Genomic DNA, 9,545 nt, shown 5'->3' with positions numbered 1-9,545 from the left:
GATCACAAGATGCTAAAACATCCTTAACAAACTTGAAGTTAATTTGCAGATTGCCAATTTGTAATAGTAATAAGAGAATTTGAGATGACTCCGCTGGTGGTTTCTGCTTGCAGCCAGTGTAACGCCTAAGTGAAACCCGAATCTAGACGCTCATTAGCGCTTAACTAGATGGGCGGCCGGTGTGTGTTTCATCGCTAAGGACATTTTGCGAGGACCTTGCACTCAACCGCAACCGCCAATCTGTTTCGATGTGTTAGATTTGCTTGAATTGTTGTCTAGCGATTCGAGAAAGTAGGTCTCCTTAGGCACCCTATATTAGATGAGTCGGTAGAACACAACAAGTGTCTCAATTTCTTTCACAGGAATACAGGACGTTCTGTGAGTTAAATGACATCCTACACATGTGAGCGGCAAACTTTCATCCAGAATCTACTGAATCCTCCAACTACAACAGAAACTAGTCCACGCCTTAAACAGTGAAAAAGTTCTCAGACTGAAGACTATACAAAATAACATGTAAAACTTGGTCAAGCCACTACATAGGACAAACTGGAAGTAATTTTCTAATTCGATACATTAAACACACACAATCAATTTACAAAATCAGCAACACGCATAAAAATAACACTGGAAACCCATTCGAAAACATAGAGGAAGGTCTGAACATACTCCACCACCTCCAAATATCTCATGCAATGGATTTAATGGAGGAGCTTCAAATTTTTGTTTACCACAAAATCAAGTGAAGTGAAGTGTCGTGTGGCTAGGGCCTCCCGTCGGGTAGACCGTTCGCCTGGTGCAGGTCTTTCGAGTGGACGCCACTTAGGAGACCTGCGCGTCGATGTGGATGAAATGATGATGATTAGGACAACACAACACCCAGTCCCTGAGCGGAGAAAATCTCCGACCCAGCCGGGAATCGAACCCGGGACCTTAGGACTGACATTCCGTCACGCTGACCACTCAGCTACCGGGGCCGGACGTTTACCACAAAAAAGTGCTCTGGACTTCCAAGCAACGAATGGCGAAGCTACAGCACGTCAGATTAGTGAATATGCTCTTAAGCTCTTTCTCTCCACCTAAAGCAGCACACTTCAGAACAGTAATAGACCATCAGGAAAACTTCAAGGTCTCCTTCAAAAGATCCAACTTCTTATAGTAAGGCCATTTGACAATGGTGCCTAGTTGGACGTCCATTTGCCTTCTAGCAGAACAATGAAATTTTCTCTGCTGTGTTCCTTTGGGGCGAACAGCAATGGACCCAAGCCCAGATAAAAGACGTTTACACCACTCAGTGGGTAGAGGTACAGATGCAAAATCAGGCCTATTCACAGAAATACGTCAACCAGCTCCATGCTCGACGAAATTCCGGCTTATATTACAATGCTGCTGCCACGTTTTCTTTTTCAGAGGTACTCGTGTGGACAAGGGTTCAGATCAGTATCGTCTTCCGCAGCCGGAACCCCCATGGCCTCGAGACCACAGCTCCAGGGTCTCGGAAACGGCCGCAACAGGTGCCCTCAACCCCATGACTGTCCACTATGACGGCGCTCATCCATCGGAAACGCCAATCGCGGCTGATCTGTCTGACATGTAGACGGCTAGAATGGAGGGATGCAGTACACTACACACTGCAAGACAGTGGAGGCTAATGGTTTGCCACACCAATGGGTGCCAACCACCTATGAATAATAAAAGCAGCTCGCATCCACTACCAATAAACAACAACATCGGCTTGCTTCCACCACTGGTAAATAACATGTTTACCACCTGACCTGGGGAATGCTCTTCGCAAACTCATAGTACCAGCATCGCCATCCACGGCGCCTGAATTGCCACCAGCGGCACTATAGTCACCAGACTATTTCTTTATTCCACTAACATGTCCAACTGGATACAGGATTAGTACCCTTCACGAAAAGAGTACTTAATAATTGGCCTGGCAGCTAGTCGGCGAGTTCCAGTTGCAGAGCAGCCCTGGATATTCTTCTCCCCAGGGTGTTTAGCGAGCAGCCCGGAGATCTACAAGCAAGAAGCCGCCACTCTCACCATTTACCACTGCCTCATTGGACTCTGATTCAGAAGATAAATTCTGAAGTGAATTATTTTTAGTTGTGTGGACTTGCACCGTAACTAAATGCTGTATTGTGATTAACTACACTCCTGGAAATGGAAAAAAGAACACATTGACACCGGTGTGTCAGACCCACCATACTTGCTCCGGACACTGCGAGAGGGCTGTACAAGCAATGATCACACGCACGGCACAGCGGACACACCAGGAACCGCGGTGTTGGCCGTCGAATGGCGCTAGCTGCGCAGCATTTGTGCACCGCCGTCGTCAGTGTCAGCCAGTTTGCCGTGGCATACGGAGCTCCATCGCAGTCTTTAACACTGTTAGCATGCCGCGACAGCGTGAACGTGAACCGTATGTGCAGTTGACGGACTTTGAGCGAGGGCGTATAGTGGGCATGCGGGAGGCCGGGTGGACGTACCGCCGAATTGCTCAACACGTGGGGCGTGAGGTCTCCACAGTACATCGATGTTGTCGCCAGTGGTCGGCGGAAGGTGCACGTGCCCGTCGACCTGGGACCGGACCGCAGCGACGCACGGATGCACGCCAAGACCGTAGGATCCTACGCAGTGCCGTAGGGGACCGCACCGCCACTTCCCAGAAAATTAGGGACACTGTTGCTCCTGGGGTATCGGCGAGGACCATTCGCAACCGTCTCCATGAAGCTGGGCTACGGTCCCGCACACCGTTAGGCCGTCTTCCGCTTACGCCCCAACATCGTGCAGCCCGCCTCCAGTGGTGTCGCGACAGGCGTGAATGGAGGGACGAATGGAGACGTGTCGTCTTCAGCGATGAGAGTCGCTTCTGCCTTGGTGCCAATGATGATCGTATGCGTGTTTGGCGCCGTGCAGGTGAGCGCCACAATCAGGACTGCATACGACCGAGGCACACAGGGCCAACACCCGGCATCATGATGTGGGGAGCGATCTCCTACACTGGCCGTACACCACTGGTGATCGTCGAGGGGACACTGAATAGTGCACGGTACATCCAAACCGTCATCGAACCCATCGTTCTACCATTCCTAGACCGGCAAGGGAACTTGCTGTTCCAACAGGACAATGCACGTCCGCATGTATCCCGTGCCACCCAACGTGCTCTAGAAAGTGTAAGTCAACTACCATGGCCAGCAAGATCTCCGGATCTGTCCCCCATTGAGCATGTTTGGGACTGGATGAAGCGTCGTCTCACGCGGTCTGCACGTCCAGCACGAACGCTGGTCCAACTGAGGCGCCAGGTGGAAATGGCATGGCAAGCCGTTCCACAGGACTACATCCAGCATCTCTACGATCGTCTCCATGGGAGAATAGCAGCCTGCATTGCTGCGAAAGGTGGATATACACTGTACTAGTGCCGACATTGTGCATGCTCTGTTGCCTGTGTCTATGTACCTGTGGTTCTGTCAGTGTGATCATGTGATGTATCTGACCCCAGGAATGTGTCAATAAAGTTTCCCCCTCCTGGGACAATGAATTCACGGTGTTCTTATTTCAATTTCCAGGAGTGTATATTCGGTCTCGTTTACAATGAATTACATTTTCCTAAACTATCCCAATAAATCGAAGTCGAGCATTTCCCTTCCCTACAACAATCCTCACACTCTCGTTCCACCTCATATCGCTTCGCAGCATTGTGCCCAGATATTTGTGCGAAGTGACTGTGTGAAGCAGGACACTACTTATGCTGTATTCGAAAATTATGGGTTTGTTTTTCCTACTCATCCACATTAACTTCCATTTTTCTGCATTAAGATCCAGCTGCCATTCATCACACCAACTAGAAATTTTGTCTATGTTATCTTGTATCAACCAATAGTCACTTCTCTTCAAAACCTTCCTGTACACCACAGCATCATCAGCGAACAACCGCAGACTGCTGCCCACCCTGTCTGCCAGATCATTTATGTATATAGAAAATCCTATCACACTTCCCTGGGGCACTCTTGATGTTCCCCTGTCTCTCATGAACACTCCCCGTCGAGGACAACATACTGGGTCTTCGCGCCCGTCACATATCTGGCTGGGATCCTATTCCGTATGCATGTACCATCGATTACAGTATGCAGTGGGGTACCGTGCCGAACGCTTTTCGGAAATCTAGAAATATGGAATCAGTCTGTTGCCCTTCATACACAGTTCGCAGTATATCCTGTGAGAAAAGTGCAAGTTGGGTTTCGCATGAGCGACGCTTTCTAAAGCTGTGCTGATTCGCGCACATGGTCTCATTGGTCTCTAGGAAATTTATTATATTCGAACTAAAGAATATGCTCTAGAACACTGCAGCAAACCGATGTTAAGGATATTGTTCAGTAATTTTATGGGTCCGTTCTTTTACCCATCTTATATACAAGAGTCACCTGCGCTTTTTTACAGTCGCTTGGCATTTTGAACTGGTCAAGACATTCGCGATAAATGCAAACTAAGTAAGGGGGCAAATGACGACGAATAAATTTTGTAAAACTGAATTGGGATTCCATCCAGACGTGGTGACTTATTTGTTTTCAGCTCTTTCAAGCGTTTCCCTACGCCAGGGATGTTTATGTCTATGTCATCCATACGGGACTCTATGCGATGGTCAAACGACGGTACGTTTGTACGATTCCCTTGCGTGATCGACCTCTTAAACGTGGAATTCTCAGACTCAGGAATATACAAAATGGCACGTAATACTTGCTCAAGCTACTACATAGGACAAACTGGAAGCAGTTTTCAAATTAGATGCAATGTACATATCAACTGTTAACCAGTTTACAAAATCAGCAATAGCAACATACATAAAAAACCACTAGACACTGTGAAATAACACCGCAAAGATATTCGGGCTCACATGCTGTACCTCTTCGTCGAAATGTCTTGGTTCAGACTCGTCTAGTGGTTGAACTGCAAGTGTCGCATTACATGGCCTAAATCAGACACTTCTGACCCTTCGGTTGAATTGTCTGGCTGATGGCAAATTTGTTAAGTTGCATGAAACGTACAACGGTAATATAACATATAATAACAGTAATAATAATGTCGGGAGCTAAATTAACGATCCATAATTGATGTAGGACACCCAGTTGCGATTTGGTTGGAGTAATGTTTATTTAGAAAGCAAACTAATAGCGAAAGTGGTCGTATTTAGAGTTACCGTTACACTACAGTGCATTTCCATTTGACACAGTTCGATCATTTACAATCTCATCGCGAATTACAAGTCCAGTACTCCACCTCGTTAACTACGCGAAAAGTTAGAGTACACGCCAGGCATGCGGCTGTTCACCGCTCAGAGACTAAGTCCCGCGATACCACACAATTTCCTCAGTCGTTTCACTTCCTCGCTACCTAAAAACCGACCGTCCGCTTTCGCGTCACAACCAGAACTGACCTCTGCCCGTCTCCGGCCGCGTATCGTGCGTGCCGAACATCGTCGCTCAACTGACTAGAGCAGTTCTCTTCCCTAAAGCCGTCCATCTGATTTGTTACAGCTTATTCTACATTATTTTAGATTTTAATATATTTCAATAAGCAAAGCTTGACCACTTTCACGTTCTAAATAAAGTAACAATAATATCCATTACATAATAAACATTAAATCCTTTTACATAAAAGGAATACAATTTCCTTCTTAACTTTGAATATCATGGCCAGTAGCCTTGCACCAATGTGCTCTCTGATAAATAACTAAAGAACAAAAGTAACTGTGATGCACTAAACTTTACAACAAGTATTCTATTACCAAATGATTCAATAAGGTGTCATGCTGTCACTGTTCAATGTGTTTTGTGTGGAGAAAATGATGATCTGAGGCTTAAACGAAAATCCTGATAATTTACTATATCTCTTGAACAAATAAAGTTACAGAGTTACTATTTACAGCACCTGTCATTTTAATTATGCGCTTCTATATGAAATGTCGATCGTTAAAATCGACCAAAGCGTTCAGATTTTAGCATTCAGGTGTTTGTTACGAAACTTATTAATTTCACTTTAACAGTAAATCCTAAACTATTATAGATATAATCAATATTCAAGTTTTATTGGGATCACCATGAAAATTTAAGAAAGGTGGTAGATTAAAGTTACTGCGGTTCAAAATGGTTCAAATGGCTCTGAGCACTATGGGACTCAACTGCTGAGGTCATTAGTCCCCTAGAACTTAGAACTAGTTAAACCTAACTAACCTAAGGACATCACAAACACCCATGCCCGAGGCAGGATTCGAACCTGCGACCGTAGCGGTCTTGCGGTTCCAGACTGCAGCGCCTTTAACCGCACGGCCACTTCGGCCGGCAAAGTTACTGCGGATTCATACAATGAATTACTACAGAATTAAACGGTTTTCATAAATGTTTTCCTTTATGGCTGATCTTAGGTCCGCCATATATAAAACTGCTACGCCTACCTGGTCGCAAACAGCTCCTACGGGGTTTCCCTATGACGTAGGTTCTTGTCTCTCCCACTCGCACACTACAAAGCTTAGGCCTGAGCAGCCTGGCCTCTTTCAGCACAACAGACGCCTGTGAATTTCCCCATCTCGTGGCTAATCTGCGCTGTCTACATCTACATCTACATTCATACTCCGCAAGCCACCCAACGGTGTGTGGCGGAGGGCACTTTACGTGCCACTGTCATTACCTCCCTTTCCTGTTCCAGTCGCGTATGGTTCGCGGGAAGAACGACTGTCTGAAAGCCTCCGTGCGCGCTCTAATCTCTCTAATTTTACATTCGTGATCTCCTCGGGAGGTATAAGTAGGGGGAAGCAATATACTCGATACCTCATCCAGAAACGCACCCTCTCGAAACCTGGCGAGCAAGCTACACCGCGATGCAGAGCGCCTCTCTTCCAGAGTCTGCCACTTGAGTTTGCTAAACATCTCCGTAACGCTATCACGGTTACCAAATAACCCTGTGACGAAACGCGCGCTGTTTGTGGCACACGGCCCTGGACGACGGGATTCGTTTCACAATTCCTGGAAGGCTGTCTATTTCGGCCATATACTTATATGAGAGCGAAATACTCGTTAACTCACAACACCTGTAAGTAGGCTGTTTAGGTTTTTGTGTTGGTAACGCCACGTTGTGCTCTGTATGAAAATCGCTGACTGCGCTGTGTGCAGTCTGTGGCCGGTTGGACTCATTGGTGGAATATTTGCCAGTGTAGTGTTGGGCAGTTGTATGTGAACAGCGCGTAGCGTTGGGCAGTTGGAGGTGAGCCGCCATCGGTGGTGCATGTGGGGAGAGAGATGGCAGAGTTTTTAGAGGTTACTACGAGCGGACGACCTTGACGTGTGTCCGTCAGAAAAAGGAAATTTGTAAGGTTGGATGGTTCAAAAGGCTCTGAGCACTATGGGACTTAACATCTATGGTCATCAGTCCCCTAGAACTTAGAACTATTTAAACCTAACTAACGTAAGGACAGCACACAACACCCAGTCATCACGAGGCAGAGAAAATCCCTGACCCCACCGGGAATCGAACCCGGGAACCCGTGCGCGGGAAGCGAGAACGCTACCGCACGACCACGAGCTGCGGACAAGGTTGGATGTCATGAAGTGATTATATATATATAGCGTTCAAAAGCCATTATATATATATATATATATATATATATATATATATATATATATATATATAATGGCTTTTGAACGCTATTAAGGTAAATACATTGTTTGTTCTCTATCAAAATCTTTCATTTGCCAACTATGCCTATCAGTAGTTAGTGCCTTCAGTAATTAGAATCTTTTATTTAGCTGGCAGTATTGGCGCTGGCTGTATGGCAGTAGTTCGAATAACGAAGATTTTTGTGAGGTAAGTGATTCATGAAAGGTAAAAGTTATTGTTAGTCAGGGTCATTCTTTTGCAGGGATTATTGAAAGTCAGATTGCGTTGCGCTAAAAATATTGTGTGTCAGTTTAGTGATGATCAGAATAAGTAGAGAGAACTGTGAGTACGTCCAGTTTCGCTCAGCCGTTTCAGTGTCACACAACGTAGAAATTTACCAGCATAGTCATTCCTTACAAATGGTTCAAATGGCTCTGAGCACTATGGGACTTAACATCTATGGTCATTAGTCCCCTAGAACTTAGAACTGCTTAAACCTAACTAACCTAAGGACATCACACACATCCATGCCCGAGGCAGGATTCGAACCTGCGACCGTAGCGGTCACGCGGTACCAGACTGAAGGGCCTAGAACCGCTCGGCCACACCGGCCGGCTCTTCACAATTCTCTATTGTTCCAATCTCGTATAGAGCGCGGAAAGAACGAACACCTATATTGTTCCGCATGAGCTCTATTTCCCTTATTTTATCATGATGATCGTTTTTCCCTATGTAGGTCGGCGACAACAAAATATATTCGCATTCGGAGGAGAAAGTTCATGATTGAAATTTCGTGAGAAGATTCCACCGCAACGAAAAACGCCTTTCCTTCTAATGATGTCCACCCCAAATCCTATATCATTTCAGTGACACTCTCTCCCTGTTTCGCGATAATACAAAACTTGCTACCCTTCTTTGAACTTTTTCGATGTACAGTCGTGGACAAAACGAGCGACACCCCTCGTCTTTTCGTTATGCTGATCCGCACAGCTTTAAAGTCTACTACACAGCATAACAGGCAAGGCGGCGAAGTGCTACCAACATACTATTCAAGTTCGCTCAGCTAATGTCTGCACTGGAGAAACTCGCGCTTCGAAGACGCCACAGCATCGTCTGCCACCACTTCGTGAGAAACGAAATACCTCAAGTATAAGTCAATGTGTTGCATTCGCATATCCGTGACTTGGATCTAAAGTGTGGTTATGGATAGTGCGTATACTCAGATTGCGAATCTAACATCATGAATAAAGACAAGCGGAAATGAATTAGGCGTCCTTCCTCTTCCCTAACATCAAATATATTTTAGTTAATCTTTCTTAAATGAACTGCGCAGAAAATCATTCATCAGAATGAATAACTTTTTAGCAACACCAGATGATATTAACAGCCTGCCGGCGTGGGTTAGCCGTTCGTTCAACGGCGTCATATCGCGGGCCGCGTGGCACCTTGCGCAGTCAGTTCGAATCCTTCCTCGAGCATGGATGTGTGTTTGGTTAGGTAGGTTGAAGTGGTTCTAGATCTAGGGAACTGATGACCTAAGCAGTTTGGTGGCAGAGTTCTTAGAGCCATTTTTTGACCTTTCGCGTAAATTTTTTTACATAAACAGCCGTATCTGATTGCGTTGACATAGCTCACTTTTTTACACCACCAAGGGACCGTATACCGCAGGAAGTGCGATACATTTCCGCTTATTATGCCCACCCGTACTCGATGTAAACGGGTTTTAAGGGTTGGGTAGACAGATAGACGGTCAAGAAAGTGAGACCAGTAGGGTTCCATTTTTACCGATTTACGTGACGAAATCCTAACAACGAAAATAGCTACCACAGTTGCTGAAGATGAGGGCCGCATAATAATTTCCCCAACTCTTTATTCGAAATGTTCCAGTT

Source organism: Schistocerca nitens, chromosome 3 (genome assembly GCF_023898315.1).
Source record: "Schistocerca nitens isolate TAMUIC-IGC-003100 chromosome 3, iqSchNite1.1, whole genome shotgun sequence".
NCBI lineage: Eukaryota > Metazoa > Arthropoda > Insecta > Orthoptera > Acrididae > Schistocerca > Schistocerca nitens.
The sequence above is the reverse complement of the archived record's forward strand: the minus strand, read 5'-3'. Positions refer to the sequence as shown.